This window comes from Epinephelus lanceolatus, chromosome 22, assembly GCF_041903045.1.
Source record: "Epinephelus lanceolatus isolate andai-2023 chromosome 22, ASM4190304v1, whole genome shotgun sequence".
NCBI lineage: Eukaryota > Metazoa > Chordata > Actinopteri > Perciformes > Serranidae > Epinephelus > Epinephelus lanceolatus.
In genome coordinates, this window is record NC_135755.1 from 31,751,831 (window position 1) to 31,766,303 (window position 14,473).

Consider the following 14,473-nt stretch of genomic DNA (forward strand, 5'->3'; position numbering starts at 1 on the left):
TTGGCATCAATTTTGTATCTTGATAACAAAATTTGAATTTTGAACAAAGTGGTGGCAACAGATATAATAATTAGGCCTAACTCCTCCAACATACCAGTTAGAAACACCCATTCCTGAGAATATGAATAACCATCTTATCTGCTCAGAGCTGCAGTTCCAGGTTTCCCGAGTCTATCTGGTGGCAGCATACATGATATTTGTGTCGAGCTCTCTCTCTGATGTAGGTCTGCGGGTTCTGTTTGTGTATGGGTGAAAACGGAGTGCTGAATAGGTCATCATCATAGCCTACATTGTGGTTTTGTGGATTGTGTTCTTCATTTTGACATACATATAAGACAGAGACAAATGTCAGTTCAATAATTCAATATCAGTGTCTATAAACTAAAGTCTGGGATTATCCTATTGCACTGGCTTAAATAGGAAGTTGTGTAAAAAATGGATGTGAAAATAGAATAAAACAAAGTACAATTACCTTTATGAAACTTTATGATTTTAACAGCCAGACATGAGGAAAACAATCAAACCGCCCAGGACACACTTGTCAGCTTTATTATTCCATCAAACACACAAGAAAGCATTTTACCAAAAGTTGTTGAGATCTGATTAATATTTAAATGGACAAAAATCTACTGCATGGACCTAAAATCTATACTTAGGTCCACATAATGAATTTCCTCAAAATTAAATGTTACATTGAAAGTATTCCATCAAAAAGCCAAATCAATTAAAAGACAGACCAAATGTTACAACAGTCTTACCTTGAACCTCTAAATATGTTGCATTGATAATAACTGTGTTTTTGCTTATGTAATATCCACAGAAATACAGCCCAGGGTCAGATGAATTTGCTTCGTTTTTTTTTTTCAGAAAAACTGTGAAGATGTTGCAGCTCATTTTTTCCATTTTGAAATCCATCACAGAATTTATGCTCAAAAGGCTTGAACATGAAAGAGACACAGTGGGACTGGGATCTCCTCCTGACCACTCTGAACCAGATAATCTGGAGAACTGGAAAAAGTTTGAGCACAGCAGTGTGACTTCTTCACCAGACTGAACCTCCACAGTCTGACACTCAGAAACTGAGACACAGATCCAGCCTGAACCTAACACATAAGTATTTGCTTTCAATGAAAGAAATGGCACAAGTGAATAGTATGAATTCTGGTGGGTTTAAATTACCAGCGTTACATGCAGTTAAGGGTAATTCGATGCCAGGACTCACTAAAAGTGCAGAGACTTAAAGCTGTTATCAAGATTAAGTTCTTTATGGGGCGTATGACTAAAGCTCTGCAATGTAAGCAACTGAACTGTGCCCCAATAAGGATACTTTAAATGTAAGATGGTGGGGTGTTTTCTTAATTTGCCTTTGCTGTTGATCAAAATGATGAGGAAATAAATGCTTTGATGCAGAATGTTTGCTATTACCTTGTTGTTCTTCTGACAATTTTAATTGAAAACACATTTGCAATTGCAACAGAAGTTGCTCTTATTTACAAATGATGTGAAGACCTTTATTTCGAATCCCATCTCCTCTTTCAAAATAAAAGATAGACCATTTAAGTATTTTGGAGGTGCTGATTATGCACCTATGCTTTCTGTTCTCTTTAAAAAAATGTCAAATTCCAGCTGCCCAGATTTCGATTTTGTCTTCTTGTTCTGTATAAAAAGCATGGTAAATGCCACGGCTGAAAATGGTAAAACATAAAGCACAATCACAATGCAGAGCCCCACAGTCACACCGACAAAGAAAAAGCATGGACAACAACAAGCGCCATGACAAGACCCACACGCCATTTAGTTTTGAGTTAATGCACATATACTCATTGAGAAATTAAAAAAAACAAAAAAGGAAAAAAAAGGGAAAAAAAGGAGAGTTTGTCCACTGGTGCTGTTTTCCAAGGAGCTGGCTCCAGTAAAGGAGGAGCAGCGCCCTCTGCTGATGAAAGGTGAGAATAAAAAGCTTACAGCACCGGGTATTCCCAGGCGGTCTCCCATCCAAGTACTGACCCGGCCCGACCCTGCTTAGCTTCCGAGATCGGACGAGATCGGGCGTATTCAGGGTGGTATGGCCGTAAGCCATGGAAAAGCATGCACGCACGCCATTTATAGATGGTAAAACATCAGCAAGGGTGGATGGCAAATGGTAATCTGTCATTTTCCTGCACTCAACAAGCACCATGACAAGACCCACACGCCATTTATTTTTCAGTTAATGCACATATACTCACTGACAAATTAAAAAAAAAAAAAAAAGAAAAAAAAAAAAGAGAGTTTGTCCACTGGTGCTGTTTTCCAAGGAGCTGGCTCCAGTAAAGGAGGAGCAGCGCCCTCTGCTGATGAAAGGTGAGAATAAAAAGCTTACAGCACCGGGTATTCCCAGGCGGTCTCCCATCCAAGTACTGACCCGGCCCGACCCTGCTTAGCTTCCGAGATCGGACGAGATCGGGCGTATTCAGGGTGGTATGGCCGTAAGCCATGGAAGAGCATGCACGCACGCCATTTATAGATGGTAAAACATCAGCAAGGGTGGATGGCAAATGTCAATCTGTCATTTTCCTGCACTCAACAAGCGCCATGACAAGACCCACACGCCATTTATTTTTCAGTTAATGCACATATACTCACTGACAAATTAAAAAAGAAAAAAAAGAAAAAAAAAAAGAGAGTTTGTCCACTGGTGCTGTTTTCCAAGGAGCTGGCTCCAGTAAAGGAGGAGCAGCGCCCTCTGCTGATGAAAGGTGAGAATAAAAAGCTTACAGCACCGGGTATTCCCAGGCGGTCTCCCATCCAAGTACTGACCCGGCCCGACCCTGCTTAGCTTCCGAGATCGGACGAGATCGGGCGTATTCAGGGTGGTATGGCCGTAAGCCATGGAAGAGCATGCACGCACGCCATTTATAGATGGTAAAACATCAGCAAGGGTGGATGGCAAATGGTAATCTGTCATTTTCCTGCACTCAACAAGCGCCATGACAAGACCCACACGCCATTTATTTTTCAGTTAATGCACATATACTCACTGACAAATTAAAAAAAAAAAAAAAAGAAAAAAAAAAAGAGAGTTTGTCCACTGGTGCTGTTTTCCAAGGAGCTGGCTCCAGTAAAGGAGGAGCAGCGCCCTCTGCTGATGAAAGGTGAGAATAAAAAGCTTACAGCACCGGGTATTCCCAGGCGGTCTCCCATGCAAGTACTGACCCGGCCCGACCCTGCTTAGCTTCCGAGATCGGACGAGATCGGGCGTATTCAGGGTGGTATGGCCGTAAGCCATGGAAGAGCATGCACGCACGCCATTTATAGATGGTAAAACATCAGCAAGGGTGGATGGCAAATGGTAATCTGTCATTTTCCTGCACTCAACAAGCACCATGACAAGACCCACATGCCATTTAGTTTTGAGTTAATGCACATATACTCACTGACAAATTAAAAAAAAAAAAAAAAAGGGAAAAAAAGGAGAGTTTGTCCACTGGTGCTGTTTTCCAAGGAGCTGGCTCCAGTAAAGGAGGAGCAGCGCCCTCTGCTGATGAAAGGTGAGAATAAAAAGCTTACAGCACCGGGTATTCCCAGGCGGTCTCCCATGCAAGTACTGACCCGGCCCGACCCTGCTTAGCTTCCGAGATCGGACGAGATCGGGCGTATTCAGGGTGGTATGGCCGTAAGCCATGGAAGAGCATGCACGCACGCCATTTATAGATGGTAAAACATCAGCAAGGGTGGATGGCAAATGGTAATCTGTCATTTTCCTGCACTCAACAAGCACCATGACAAGACCCACACGCCATTTAGTTTTGAGTTAATGCACATATACTCATTGAGAAATTAAAAAAAACAAAAAAGGAAAAAAAAGGGAAAAAAAGGAGAGTTTGTCCACTGGTGCTGTTTTCCAAGGAGCTGGCTCCAGTAAAGGAGGAGCAGCGCCCTCTGCTGATGAAAGGTGAGAATAAAAAGCTTACAGCACCGGGTATTCCCAGGCGGTCTCCCATCCAAGTACTGACCCGGCCCGACCCTGCTTAGCTTCCGAGATCGGACGAGATCGGGCGTATTCAGGGTGGTATGGCCGTAAGCCATGGAAGAGCATGCACGCACGCCATTTATAGATGGTAAAACATCAGCAAGGGTGGATGGCAAATGGTAATCTGTCATTTTCCTGCACTCAACAAGCACCATGACAAGACCCACACGCCATTTACTTTTCAGTTAATGCACATATACTCACTGACAAATTAAAAAAAAAAAAAAAAGAGAGTTTGTCCACTGGTGCTGTTTTCCAAGGAGCTGGCTCCAGTAAAGGAGGAGCAGCGCCCTCTGCTGATGAAAGGTGAGAATAAAAAGCTTACAGCACCGGGTATTCCCAGGCGGTCTCCCATCCAAGTACTGACCCGGCCCGACCCTGCTTAGCTTCCGAGATCGGACGAGATCGGGCGTATTCAGGGTGGTATGGCCGTAAGCCATGGAAGAGCATGCACGCACGCCATTTATAGATGGTAAAACATCAGCAAGGGTGGATGGCAAATGGTAATCTGTCATTTTCCTGCACTCAACAAGCGCCATGACAAGACCCACACGCCATTTAGTTTTGAGTTAATGCACATATACTCACTGACAAATTAAAAAAAAAAAAAAAAGGGAAAAAAAGGAGAGTTTGTCCACTGGTGCTGTTTTCCAAGGAGCTGGCTCCAGTAAAGGAGGAGCAGCGCCCTCTGCTGATGAAAGGTGAGAATAAAAAGCTTACAGCACCAGGTATTCCCAGGCGGTCTCCCATCCAAGTACTGACCCGGCCCGACCCTGCTTAGCTTCCGAGATCGGACGAGATCGGGCGTATTCAGGGTGGTATGGCCGTAAGCCATGGAAGAGCATGCACGCACGCCATTTATAGATGGTAAAACATCAGCAAGGGTGGATGGCAAATGGTAATCTGTCATTTTCCTGCACTCAACAAGCGCCATGACAAGACCCACACGCCATTTACTTTTCAGTTAATGCACATATACTCACTGACAAATTAAAAAAAAAAAAAAAAGAGAGTTTGTCCACTGGTGCTGTTTTCCAAGGAGCTGGCTCCAGTAAAGGAGGAGCAGCGCCCTCTGCTGATGAAAGGTGAGAATAAAAAGCTTACAGCACCGGGTATTCCCAGGCGGTCTCCCATCCAAGTACTGACCCGGCCCGACCCTGCTTAGCTTCCGAGATCGGACGAGATCGGGCGTATTCAGGGTGGTATGGCCGTAAGCCATGGAAGAGCATGCACGCACGCCATTTATAGATGGTAAAACATCAGCAAGGGTGGATGGCAAATGGTAATCTGTCATTTTCCTGCACTCAACAAGCGCCATGACAAGACCCACACGCCATTTAGTTTTGAGTTAATGCACATATACTCACTGACAAATTAAAAAAAAAAAAAAAAGGGAAAAAAAGGAGAGTTTGTCCACTGGTGCTGTTTTCCAAGGAGCTGGCTCCAGTAAAGGAGGAGCAGCGCCCTCTGCTGATGAAAGGTGAGAATAAAAAGCTTACAGCACCAGGTATTCCCAGGCGGTCTCCCATCCAAGTACTGACCCGGCCCGACCCTGCTTAGCTTCCGAGATCGGACGAGATCGGGCGTATTCAGGGTGGTATGGCCGTAAGCCATGGAAGAGCATGCACGCACGCCATTTATAGATGGTAAAACATCAGCAAGGGTGGATGGCAAATGGTAATCTGTCATTTTCCTGCACTCAACAAGCGCCATGACAAGACCCACACGCCATTTACTTTTCAGTTAATGCACATATACTCACTGACAAATTAAAAAAAAAAAAAAAAGAGAGTTTGTCCACTGGTGCTGTTTTCCAAGGAGCTGGCTCCAGTAAAGGAGGAGCAGCGCCCTCTGCTGATGAAAGGTGAGAATAAAAAGCTTACAGCACCAGGTATTCCCAGGCGGTCTCCCATCCAAGTACTGACCCGGCCCGACCCTGCTTAGCTTCCGAGATCGGACGAGATCGGGCGTATTCAGGGTGGTATGGCCGTAAGCCATGGAAGAGCATGCACGCACGCCATTTATAGATGGTAAAACATCAGCAAGGGTGGATGGCAAATGGTAATCTGTCATTTTCCTGCACTCAACAAGCGCCATGACAAGACCCACACGCCATTTAGTTTTGAGTTAATGCACATATACTCACTGACAAATTAAAAAAAAAAAAAAAAGAGAGTTTGTCCACTGGTGCTGTTTTCCAAGGAGCTGGCTCCAGTAAAGGAGGAGCAGCGCCCTCTGCTGATGAAAGGTGAGAATAAAAAGCTTACAGCACCGGGTATTCCCAGGCGGTCTCCCATCCAAGTACTGACCCGGCCCGACCCTGCTTAGCTTCCGAGATCGGACGAGATCGGGCGTATTCAGGGTGGTATGGCCGTAAGCCATGGAAGAGCATGCACGCACGCCATTTATAGATGGTAAAACATCAGCAAGGGTGGATGGCAAATGGTAATCTGTCATTTTACTGCACTCAACAAGCGCCATGACAAGACCCACACGCCATTTAGTTTTCAGTTAATGCACATATACTCACTGACAAATTAAAACAAAAAAAAAAAGAGAGTTTGTCCACTGGTGCTGTTTTCCAAGGAGCTGGCTCCAGTAAAGGAGGAGCAGCGCCCTCTGCTGATGAAAGGTGAGAATAAAAAGCTTACAGCACCGGGTATTCCCAGGCGGTCTCCCATCCAAGTACTGACCCGGCCCGACCCTGCTTAGCTTCCGAGATCGGACGAGATCGGGCGTATTCAGGGTGGTATGGCCGTAAGCCATGGAAGAGCATGCACGCACGCCATTTATAGATGGTAAAACATCAGCAAGGGTGGATGGCAAATGGTAATCTGTCATTTTCCTGCACTCAACAAGCACCATGACAAGACCCACACGCCATTTAGTTTTGAGTTAATGCACATATACTCATTGAGAAATTAAAAAAAACAAAAAAGGAAAAAAAAGGGAAAAAAAGGAGAGTTTGTCCACTGGTGCTGTTTTCCAAGGAGCTGGCTCCAGTAAAGGAGGAGCAGCGCCCTCTGCTGATGAAAGGTGAGAATAAAAAGCTTACAGCACCGGGTATTCCCAGGCGGTCTCCCATCCAAGTACTGACCCGGCCCGACCCTGCTTAGCTTCCGAGATCGGACGAGATCGGGCGTATTCAGGGTGGTATGGCCGTAAGCCATGGAAGAGCATGCACGCACGCCATTTATAGATGGTAAAACATCAGCAAGGGTGGATGGCAAATGGTAATCTGTCATTTTCCTGCACTCAACAAGCACCATGACAAGACCCACACGCCATTTATTTTTCAGTTAATGCACATATACTCACTGACAAATTAAAAAAAAAAAAAAAAGAAAAAAAAAAAGAGAGTTTGTCCACTGGTGCTGTTTTCCAAGGAGCTGGCTCCAGTAAAGGAGGAGCAGCGCCCTCTGCTGATGAAAGGTGAGAATAAAAAGCTTACAGCACCGGGTATTCCCAGGCGGTCTCCCATCCAAGTACTGACCCGGCCCGACCCTGCTTAGCTTCCGAGATCGGACGAGATCGGGCGTATTCAGGGTGGTATGGCCGTAAGCCATGGAAGAGCATGCACGCACGCCATTTATAGATGGTAAAACATCAGCAAGGGTGGATGGCAAATGGTAATCTGTCATTTTCCTGCACTCAACAAGCGCCATGACAAGACCCACACGCCATTTAGTTTTGAGTTAATGCACATATACTCATTGAGAAATTAAAAAAAACAAAAAAGGAAAAAAAAGGGAAAAAAAGGAGAGTTTGTCCACTGGTGCTGTTTTCCAAGGAGCTGGCTCCAGTAAAGGAGGAGCAGCGCCCTCTGCTGATGAAAGGTGAGAATAAAAAGCTTACAGCACCGGGTATTCCCAGGCGGTCTCCCATGCAAGTACTGACCCGGCCCGACCCTGCTTAGCTTCCGAGATTGGACGTATTCAGGGTGGTATGGCCGTAAGCCATGGAAGAGCATGCACGCACGCCATTTATAGATGGTAAAACATCAGCAAGGGTGGATGGCAAATGGTAATCTGTCATTTTCCTGCACTCAACAAGCACCATGACAAGACCCACATGCCATTTAGTTTTGAGTTAATGCACATATACTCACTGACAAATTAAAAAAAAAAAAAAAAAGGGAAAAAAAGGAGAGTTTGTCCACTGGTGCTGTTTTCCAAGGAGCTGGCTCCAGTAAAGGAGGAGCAGCGCCCTCTGCTGATGAAAGGTGAGAATAAAAAGCTTACAGCACCGGGTATTCCCAGGCGGTCTCCCATGCAAGTACTGACCCGGCCCGACCCTGCTTAGCTTCCGAGATCGGACGAGATCGGGCGTATTCAGGGTGGTATGGCCGTAAGCCATGGAAGAGCATGCACGCACGCCATTTATAGATGGTAAAACATCAGCAAGGGTGGATGGCAAATGGTAATCTGTCATTTTCCTGCACTCAACAAGCACCATGACAAGACCCACACGCCATTTAGTTTTGAGTTAATGCACATATACTCATTGAGAAATTAAAAAAAACAAAAAAGGAAAAAAAAGGGAAAAAAAGGAGAGTTTGTCCACTGGTGCTGTTTTCCAAGGAGCTGGCTCCAGTAAAGGAGGAGCAGCGCCCTCTGCTGATGAAAGGTGAGAATAAAAAGCTTACAGCACCGGGTATTCCCAGGCGGTCTCCCATCCAAGTACTGACCCGGCCCGACCCTGCTTAGCTTCCGAGATCGGACGAGATCGGGCGTATTCAGGGTGGTATGGCCGTAAGCCATGGAAGAGCATGCACGCACGCCATTTATAGATGGTAAAACATCAGCAAGGGTGGATGGCAAATGGTAATCTGTCATTTTCCTGCACTCAACAAGCACCATGACAAGACCCACACGCCATTTACTTTTCAGTTAATGCACATATACTCACTGACAAATTAAAAAAAAAAAAAAAAGAGAGTTTGTCCACTGGTGCTGTTTTCCAAGGAGCTGGCTCCAGTAAAGGAGGAGCAGCGCCCTCTGCTGATGAAAGGTGAGAATAAAAAGCTTACAGCACCGGGTATTCCCAGGCGGTCTCCCATCCAAGTACTGACCCGGCCCGACCCTGCTTAGCTTCCGAGATCGGACGAGATCGGGCGTATTCAGGGTGGTATGGCCGTAAGCCATGGAAGAGCATGCACGCACGCCATTTATAGATGGTAAAACATCAGCAAGGGTGGATGGCAAATGGTAATCTGTCATTTTCCTGCACTCAACAAGCGCCATGACAAGACCCACACGCCATTTAGTTTTGAGTTAATGCACATATACTCACTGACAAATTAAAAAAAAAAAAAAAAAGGGAAAAAAAGGAGAGTTTGTCCACTGGTGCTGTTTTCCAAGGAGCTGGCTCCAGTAAAGGAGGAGCAGCGCCCTCTGCTGATGAAAGGTGAGAATAAAAAGCTTACAGCACCAGGTATTCCCAGGCGGTCTCCCATCCAAGTACTGACCCGGCCCGACCCTGCTTAGCTTCCGAGATCGGACGAGATCGGGCGTATTCAGGGTGGTATGGCCGTAAGCCATGGAAGAGCATGCACGCACGCCATTTATAGATGGTAAAACATCAGCAAGGGTGGATGGCAAATGGTAATCTGTCATTTTCCTGCACTCAACAAGCGCCATGACAAGACCCACACGCCATTTACTTTTCAGTTAATGCACATATACTCACTGACAAATTAAAAAAAAAAAAAAAGAGAGTTTGTCCACTGGTGCTGTTTTCCAAGGAGCTGGCTCCAGTAAAGGAGGAGCAGCGCCCTCTGCTGATGAAAGGTGAGAATAAAAAGCTTACAGCACCGGGTATTCCCAGGCGGTCTCCCATCCAAGTACTGACCCGGCCCGACCCTGCTTAGCTTCCGAGATCGGACGAGATCGGGCGTATTCAGGGTGGTATGGCCGTAAGCCATGGAAGAGCATGCACGCACGCCATTTATAGATGGTAAAACATCAGCAAGGGTGGATGGCAAATGGTAATCTGTCATTTTCCTGCACTCAACAAGCGCCATGACAAGACCCACACGCCATTTAGTTTTGAGTTAATGCACATATACTCACTGACAAATTAAAAAAAAAAAAAAAAGGGAAAAAAAGGAGAGTTTGTCCACTGGTGCTGTTTTCCAAGGAGCTGGCTCCAGTAAAGGAGGAGCAGCGCCCTCTGCTGATGAAAGGTGAGAATAAAAAGCTTACAGCACCAGGTATTCCCAGGCGGTCTCCCATCCAAGTACTGACCCGGCCCGACCCTGCTTAGCTTCCGAGATCGGACGAGATCGGGCGTATTCAGGGTGGTATGGCCGTAAGCCATGGAAGAGCATGCACGCACGCCATTTATAGATGGTAAAACATCAGCAAGGGTGGATGGCAAATGGTAATCTGTCATTTTCCTGCACTCAACAAGCGCCATGACAAGACCCACACGCCATTTACTTTTCAGTTAATGCACATATACTCACTGACAAATTAAAAAAAAAAAAAAAAGAGAGTTTGTCCACTGGTGCTGTTTTCCAAGGAGCTGGCTCCAGTAAAGGAGGAGCAGCGCCCTCTGCTGATGAAAGGTGAGAATAAAAAGCTTACAGCACCGGGTATTCCCAGGCGGTCTCCCATCCAAGTACTGACCCGGCCCGACCCTGCTTAGCTTCCGAGATCGGACGAGATCGGGCGTATTCAGGGTGGTATGGCCGTAAGCCATGGAAGAGCATGCACGCACGCCATTTATAGATGGTAAAACATCAGCAAGGGTGGATGGCAAATGGTAATCTGTCATTTTCCTGCACTCAACAAGCGCCATGACAAGACCCACACGCCATTTAGTTTTGAGTTAATGCACATATACTCACTGACAAATTAAAAAAAAAAAAAAAAGAGAGTTTGTCCACTGGTGCTGTTTTCCAAGGAGCTGGCTCCAGTAAAGGAGGAGCAGCGCCCTCTGCTGATGAAAGGTGAGAATAAAAAGCTTACAGCACCGGGTATTCCCAGGCGGTCTCCCATCCAAGTACTGACCCGGCCCGACCCTGCTTAGCTTCCGAGATCGGACGAGATCGGGCGTATTCAGGGTGGTATGGCCGTAAGCCATGGAAGAGCATGCACGCACGCCATTTATAGATGGTAAAACATCAGCAAGGGTGGATGGCAAATGGTAATCTGTCATTTTACTGCACTCAACAAGCGCCATGACAAGACCCACACGCCATTTAGTTTTCAGTTAATGCACATATACTCACTGACAAATTAAAACAAAAAAAAAAAGAGAGTTTGTCCACTGGTGCTGTTTTCCAAGGAGCTGGCTCCAGTAAAGGAGGAGCAGCGCCCTCTGCTGATGAAAGGTGAGAATAAAAAGCTTACAGCACCGGGTATTCCCAGGCGGTCTCCCATCCAAGTACTGACCCGGCCCGACCCTGCTTAGCTTCCGAGATCGGACGAGATCGGGCGTATTCAGGGTGGTATGGCCGTAAGCCATGGAAGAGCATGCACGCACGCCATTTATAGATGGTAAAACATCAGCAAGGGTGGATGGCAAATGGTAATCTGTCATTTTCCTGCACTCAACAAGCACCATGACAAGACCCACACGCCATTTAGTTTTGAGTTAATGCACATATACTCATTGAGAAATTAAAAAAAACAAAAAAGGAAAAAAAAGGGAAAAAAAGGAGAGTTTGTCCACTGGTGCTGTTTTCCAAGGAGCTGGCTCCAGTAAAGGAGGAGCAGCGCCCTCTGCTGATGAAAGGTGAGAATAAAAAGCTTACAGCACCGGGTATTCCCAGGCGGTCTCCCATCCAAGTACTGACCCGGCCCGACCCTGCTTAGCTTCCGAGATCGGACGAGATCGGGCGTATTCAGGGTGGTATGGCCGTAAGCCATGGAAGAGCATGCACGCACGCCATTTATAGATGGTAAAACATCAGCAAGGGTGGATGGCAAATGGTAATCTGTCATTTTCCTGCACTCAACAAGCACCATGACAAGACCCACACGCCATTTATTTTTCAGTTAATGCACATATACTCACTGACAAATTAAAAAAAAAAAAAAAAGAAAAAAAAAAAGAGAGTTTGTCCACTGGTGCTGTTTTCCAAGGAGCTGGCTCCAGTAAAGGAGGAGCAGCGCCCTCTGCTGATGAAAGGTGAGAATAAAAAGCTTACAGCACCGGGTATTCCCAGGCGGTCTCCCATCCAAGTACTGACCCGGCCCGACCCTGCTTAGCTTCCGAGATCGGACGAGATCGGGCGTATTCAGGGTGGTATGGCCGTAAGCCATGGAAGAGCATGCACGCACGCCATTTATAGATGGTAAAACATCAGCAAGGGTGGATGGCAAATGGTAATCTGTCATTTTCCTGCACTCAACAAGCGCCATGACAAGACCCACACGCCATTTAGTTTTGAGTTAATGCACATATACTCATTGAGAAATTAAAAAAAACAAAAAAGGAAAAAAAAGGGAAAAAAAGGAGAGTTTGTCCACTGGTGCTGTTTTCCAAGGAGCTGGCTCCAGTAAAGGAGGAGCAGCGCCCTCTGCTGATGAAAGGTGAGAATAAAAAGCTTACAGCACCGGGTATTCCCAGGCGGTCTCCCATGCAAGTACTGACCCGGCCCGACCCTGCTTAGCTTCCGAGATTGGACGTATTCAGGGTGGTATGGCCGTAAGCAATGGAAGAGCATGCACGCACGCCATTTATAGATGGTAAAACATCAGCAAGGGTGGATGGCAAATGGTAATCTGTCATTTTCCTGCACTCAACAAGCACCATGACAAGACCCACACGCCATTTAGTTTTGAGTTAATGCACATATACTCATTGAGAAATTAAAAAAAACAAAAAAGGAAAAAAAAGGGAAAAAAAGGAGAGTTTGTCCACTGGTGCTGTTTTCCAAGGAGCTGGCTCCAGTAAAGGAGGAGCAGCGCCCTCTGCTGATGAAAGGTGAGAATAAAAAGCTTACAGCACCGGGTATTCCCAGGCGGTCTCCCATCCAAGTACTGACCCGGCCCGACCCTGCTTAGCTTCCGAGATCGGACGAGATCGGGCGTATTCAGGGTGGTATGGCCGTAAGCCATGGAAGAGCATGCACGCACGCCATTTATAGATGGTAAAACATCAGCAAGGGTGGATGGCAAATGGTAATCTGTCATTTTCCTGCACTCAACAAGCGCCATGACAAGACCCACACGCCATTTAGTTTTGAGTTAATGCACATATACTCATTGAGAAATTAAAAAAAACAAAAAAGGAAAAAAAAGGGAAAAAAAGGAGAGTTTGTCCACTGGTGCTGTTTTCCAAGGAGCTGGCTCCAGTAAAGGAGGAGCAGCGCCCTCTGCTGATGAAAGGTGAGAATAAAAAGCTTACAGCACCGGGTATTCCCAGGCGGTCTCCCATCCAAGTACTGACCCGGCCCGACCCTGCTTAGCTTCCGAGATCGGACGAGATCGGGCGTATTCAGGGTGGTATGGCCGTAAGCCATGGAAGAGCATGCACGCACGCCATTTATAGATGGTAAAACATCAGCAAGGGTGGATGGCAAATGGTAATCTGTCATTTTCCTGCACTCAACAAGCACCATGACAAGACCCACACGCCATTTACTTTTCAGTTAATGCACATATACTCACTGACAAATTAAAAAAAAAAAAAAAAGAGAGTTTGTCCACTGGTGCTGTTTTCCAAGGAGCTGGCTCCAGTAAAGGAGGAGCAGCGCCCTCTGCTGATGAAAGGTGAGAATAAAAAGCTTACAGCACCGGGTATTCCCAGGCGGTCTCCCATCCAAGTACTGACCCGGCCCGACCCTGCTTAGCTTCCGAGATCGGACGAGATCGGGCGTATTCAGGGTGGTATGGCCGTAAGCCATGGAAGAGCATGCACGCACGCCATTTATAGATGGTAAAACATCAGCAAGGGTGGATGGCAAATGGTAATCTGTCATTTTCCTGCACTCAACAAGCGCCATGACAAGACCCACACGCCATTTAGTTTTGAGTTAATGCACATATACTCACTGACAAATTAAAAAAAAAAAAAAAAAGGGAAAAAAAGGAGAGTTTGTCCACTGGTGCTGTTTTCCAAGGAGCTGGCTCCAGTAAAGGAGGAGCAGCGCCCTCTGCTGATGAAAGGTGAGAATAAAAAGCTTACAGCACCAGGTATTCCCAGGCGGTCTCCCATCCAAGTACTGACCCGGCCCGACCCTGCTTAGCTTCCGAGATCGGACGAGATCGGGCGTATTCAGGGTGGTATGGCCGTAAGCCATGGAAGAGCATGCACGCACGCCATTTATAGATGGTAAAACATCAGCAAGGGTGGATGGCAAATGGTAATCTGTCATTTTCCTGCACTCAACAAGCGCCATGACAAGACCCACACGCCATTTACTTTTCAGTTAATGCACATATACTCACTGACAAATTAAAAAAAAAAAAAAAAGAGAGTTTGTCCACTGGTGCTGTTTTCCAAGGAGCT

At 46.2% G+C, this 14,473-nt stretch overlaps 30 non-coding genes and 2 pseudogenes across 30 annotated transcripts; all 32 read right to left on the bottom strand.

Annotated features, from left to right (window-relative positions):
- Positions 1-1,958: 1,958 nt before the first annotated feature.
- LOC144461063 (5S ribosomal RNA) lies at positions 1,959-2,077 on the bottom strand. The gene has a single exon (XR_013489782.1). It is a non-coding gene; the product is annotated as a 5S ribosomal RNA (ribosomal RNA).
- A 278-nt stretch (positions 2,078-2,355) lies between these two features.
- Positions 2,356-2,474, bottom strand: LOC144461075 (5S ribosomal RNA). Its single transcript, XR_013489794.1, has one exon. It is a non-coding gene; the product is annotated as a 5S ribosomal RNA (ribosomal RNA).
- A 276-nt stretch (positions 2,475-2,750) lies between these two features.
- On the bottom strand, positions 2,751-2,869 carry LOC144461086 (5S ribosomal RNA). The gene has a single exon (XR_013489805.1). It is a non-coding gene; the product is annotated as a 5S ribosomal RNA (ribosomal RNA).
- Positions 2,870-3,146: 277 nt separating this feature from the next.
- On the bottom strand, positions 3,147-3,265 carry LOC144460779 (5S ribosomal RNA). The gene has a single exon (XR_013489498.1). It is a non-coding gene; the product is annotated as a 5S ribosomal RNA (ribosomal RNA).
- A 277-nt stretch (positions 3,266-3,542) lies between these two features.
- LOC144460780 (5S ribosomal RNA) lies at positions 3,543-3,661 on the bottom strand. Its single transcript, XR_013489499.1, has one exon. It is a non-coding gene; the product is annotated as a 5S ribosomal RNA (ribosomal RNA).
- Positions 3,662-3,946: 285 nt separating this feature from the next.
- Positions 3,947-4,065, bottom strand: LOC144461097 (5S ribosomal RNA). The gene has a single exon (XR_013489816.1). It is a non-coding gene; the product is annotated as a 5S ribosomal RNA (ribosomal RNA).
- A 265-nt stretch (positions 4,066-4,330) lies between these two features.
- Positions 4,331-4,449, bottom strand: LOC144461108 (5S ribosomal RNA). Its single transcript, XR_013489827.1, has one exon. It is a non-coding gene; the product is annotated as a 5S ribosomal RNA (ribosomal RNA).
- Positions 4,450-4,725: 276 nt separating this feature from the next.
- Positions 4,726-4,844, bottom strand: LOC144461601 (5S ribosomal RNA). The gene has a single exon (XR_013490303.1). It is a non-coding gene; the product is annotated as a 5S ribosomal RNA (ribosomal RNA).
- Positions 4,845-5,109: 265 nt separating this feature from the next.
- LOC144461119 (5S ribosomal RNA) lies at positions 5,110-5,228 on the bottom strand. The gene has a single exon (XR_013489838.1). It is a non-coding gene; the product is annotated as a 5S ribosomal RNA (ribosomal RNA).
- A 276-nt stretch (positions 5,229-5,504) lies between these two features.
- LOC144461613 (5S ribosomal RNA) lies at positions 5,505-5,623 on the bottom strand. The gene has a single exon (XR_013490315.1). It is a non-coding gene; the product is annotated as a 5S ribosomal RNA (ribosomal RNA).
- A 265-nt stretch (positions 5,624-5,888) lies between these two features.
- On the bottom strand, positions 5,889-6,007 carry LOC144461624 (5S ribosomal RNA). Its single transcript, XR_013490326.1, has one exon. It is a non-coding gene; the product is annotated as a 5S ribosomal RNA (ribosomal RNA).
- Positions 6,008-6,272: 265 nt separating this feature from the next.
- LOC144461131 (5S ribosomal RNA) lies at positions 6,273-6,391 on the bottom strand. The gene has a single exon (XR_013489850.1). It is a non-coding gene; the product is annotated as a 5S ribosomal RNA (ribosomal RNA).
- Positions 6,392-6,656: 265 nt separating this feature from the next.
- Positions 6,657-6,775, bottom strand: LOC144461142 (5S ribosomal RNA). Its single transcript, XR_013489861.1, has one exon. It is a non-coding gene; the product is annotated as a 5S ribosomal RNA (ribosomal RNA).
- Positions 6,776-7,060: 285 nt separating this feature from the next.
- LOC144461153 (5S ribosomal RNA) lies at positions 7,061-7,179 on the bottom strand. Its single transcript, XR_013489872.1, has one exon. It is a non-coding gene; the product is annotated as a 5S ribosomal RNA (ribosomal RNA).
- Positions 7,180-7,456: 277 nt separating this feature from the next.
- LOC144461164 (5S ribosomal RNA) lies at positions 7,457-7,575 on the bottom strand. Its single transcript, XR_013489883.1, has one exon. It is a non-coding gene; the product is annotated as a 5S ribosomal RNA (ribosomal RNA).
- Positions 7,576-7,860: 285 nt separating this feature from the next.
- Positions 7,861-7,969, bottom strand: LOC144461294 (5S ribosomal RNA; annotated as a pseudogene).
- A 277-nt stretch (positions 7,970-8,246) lies between these two features.
- Positions 8,247-8,365, bottom strand: LOC144460781 (5S ribosomal RNA). Its single transcript, XR_013489500.1, has one exon. It is a non-coding gene; the product is annotated as a 5S ribosomal RNA (ribosomal RNA).
- Positions 8,366-8,650: 285 nt separating this feature from the next.
- Positions 8,651-8,769, bottom strand: LOC144461175 (5S ribosomal RNA). The gene has a single exon (XR_013489894.1). It is a non-coding gene; the product is annotated as a 5S ribosomal RNA (ribosomal RNA).
- A 265-nt stretch (positions 8,770-9,034) lies between these two features.
- On the bottom strand, positions 9,035-9,153 carry LOC144461186 (5S ribosomal RNA). Its single transcript, XR_013489905.1, has one exon. It is a non-coding gene; the product is annotated as a 5S ribosomal RNA (ribosomal RNA).
- Positions 9,154-9,430: 277 nt separating this feature from the next.
- On the bottom strand, positions 9,431-9,549 carry LOC144461635 (5S ribosomal RNA). Its single transcript, XR_013490337.1, has one exon. It is a non-coding gene; the product is annotated as a 5S ribosomal RNA (ribosomal RNA).
- Positions 9,550-9,813: 264 nt separating this feature from the next.
- Positions 9,814-9,932, bottom strand: LOC144461197 (5S ribosomal RNA). The gene has a single exon (XR_013489916.1). It is a non-coding gene; the product is annotated as a 5S ribosomal RNA (ribosomal RNA).
- A 276-nt stretch (positions 9,933-10,208) lies between these two features.
- LOC144461646 (5S ribosomal RNA) lies at positions 10,209-10,327 on the bottom strand. The gene has a single exon (XR_013490348.1). It is a non-coding gene; the product is annotated as a 5S ribosomal RNA (ribosomal RNA).
- Positions 10,328-10,592: 265 nt separating this feature from the next.
- Positions 10,593-10,711, bottom strand: LOC144461208 (5S ribosomal RNA). The gene has a single exon (XR_013489927.1). It is a non-coding gene; the product is annotated as a 5S ribosomal RNA (ribosomal RNA).
- A 265-nt stretch (positions 10,712-10,976) lies between these two features.
- On the bottom strand, positions 10,977-11,095 carry LOC144461219 (5S ribosomal RNA). The gene has a single exon (XR_013489938.1). It is a non-coding gene; the product is annotated as a 5S ribosomal RNA (ribosomal RNA).
- Positions 11,096-11,360: 265 nt separating this feature from the next.
- Positions 11,361-11,479, bottom strand: LOC144461230 (5S ribosomal RNA). The gene has a single exon (XR_013489949.1). It is a non-coding gene; the product is annotated as a 5S ribosomal RNA (ribosomal RNA).
- A 285-nt stretch (positions 11,480-11,764) lies between these two features.
- LOC144461242 (5S ribosomal RNA) lies at positions 11,765-11,883 on the bottom strand. Its single transcript, XR_013489961.1, has one exon. It is a non-coding gene; the product is annotated as a 5S ribosomal RNA (ribosomal RNA).
- Positions 11,884-12,160: 277 nt separating this feature from the next.
- LOC144461253 (5S ribosomal RNA) lies at positions 12,161-12,279 on the bottom strand. Its single transcript, XR_013489972.1, has one exon. It is a non-coding gene; the product is annotated as a 5S ribosomal RNA (ribosomal RNA).
- Positions 12,280-12,564: 285 nt separating this feature from the next.
- Positions 12,565-12,673, bottom strand: LOC144461295 (5S ribosomal RNA; annotated as a pseudogene).
- Positions 12,674-12,958: 285 nt separating this feature from the next.
- LOC144461264 (5S ribosomal RNA) lies at positions 12,959-13,077 on the bottom strand. The gene has a single exon (XR_013489983.1). It is a non-coding gene; the product is annotated as a 5S ribosomal RNA (ribosomal RNA).
- A 285-nt stretch (positions 13,078-13,362) lies between these two features.
- LOC144461274 (5S ribosomal RNA) lies at positions 13,363-13,481 on the bottom strand. Its single transcript, XR_013489993.1, has one exon. It is a non-coding gene; the product is annotated as a 5S ribosomal RNA (ribosomal RNA).
- Positions 13,482-13,746: 265 nt separating this feature from the next.
- Positions 13,747-13,865, bottom strand: LOC144461285 (5S ribosomal RNA). The gene has a single exon (XR_013489997.1). It is a non-coding gene; the product is annotated as a 5S ribosomal RNA (ribosomal RNA).
- Positions 13,866-14,142: 277 nt separating this feature from the next.
- On the bottom strand, positions 14,143-14,261 carry LOC144461657 (5S ribosomal RNA). Its single transcript, XR_013490359.1, has one exon. It is a non-coding gene; the product is annotated as a 5S ribosomal RNA (ribosomal RNA).
- Positions 14,262-14,473: the final 212 nt, after the last annotated feature.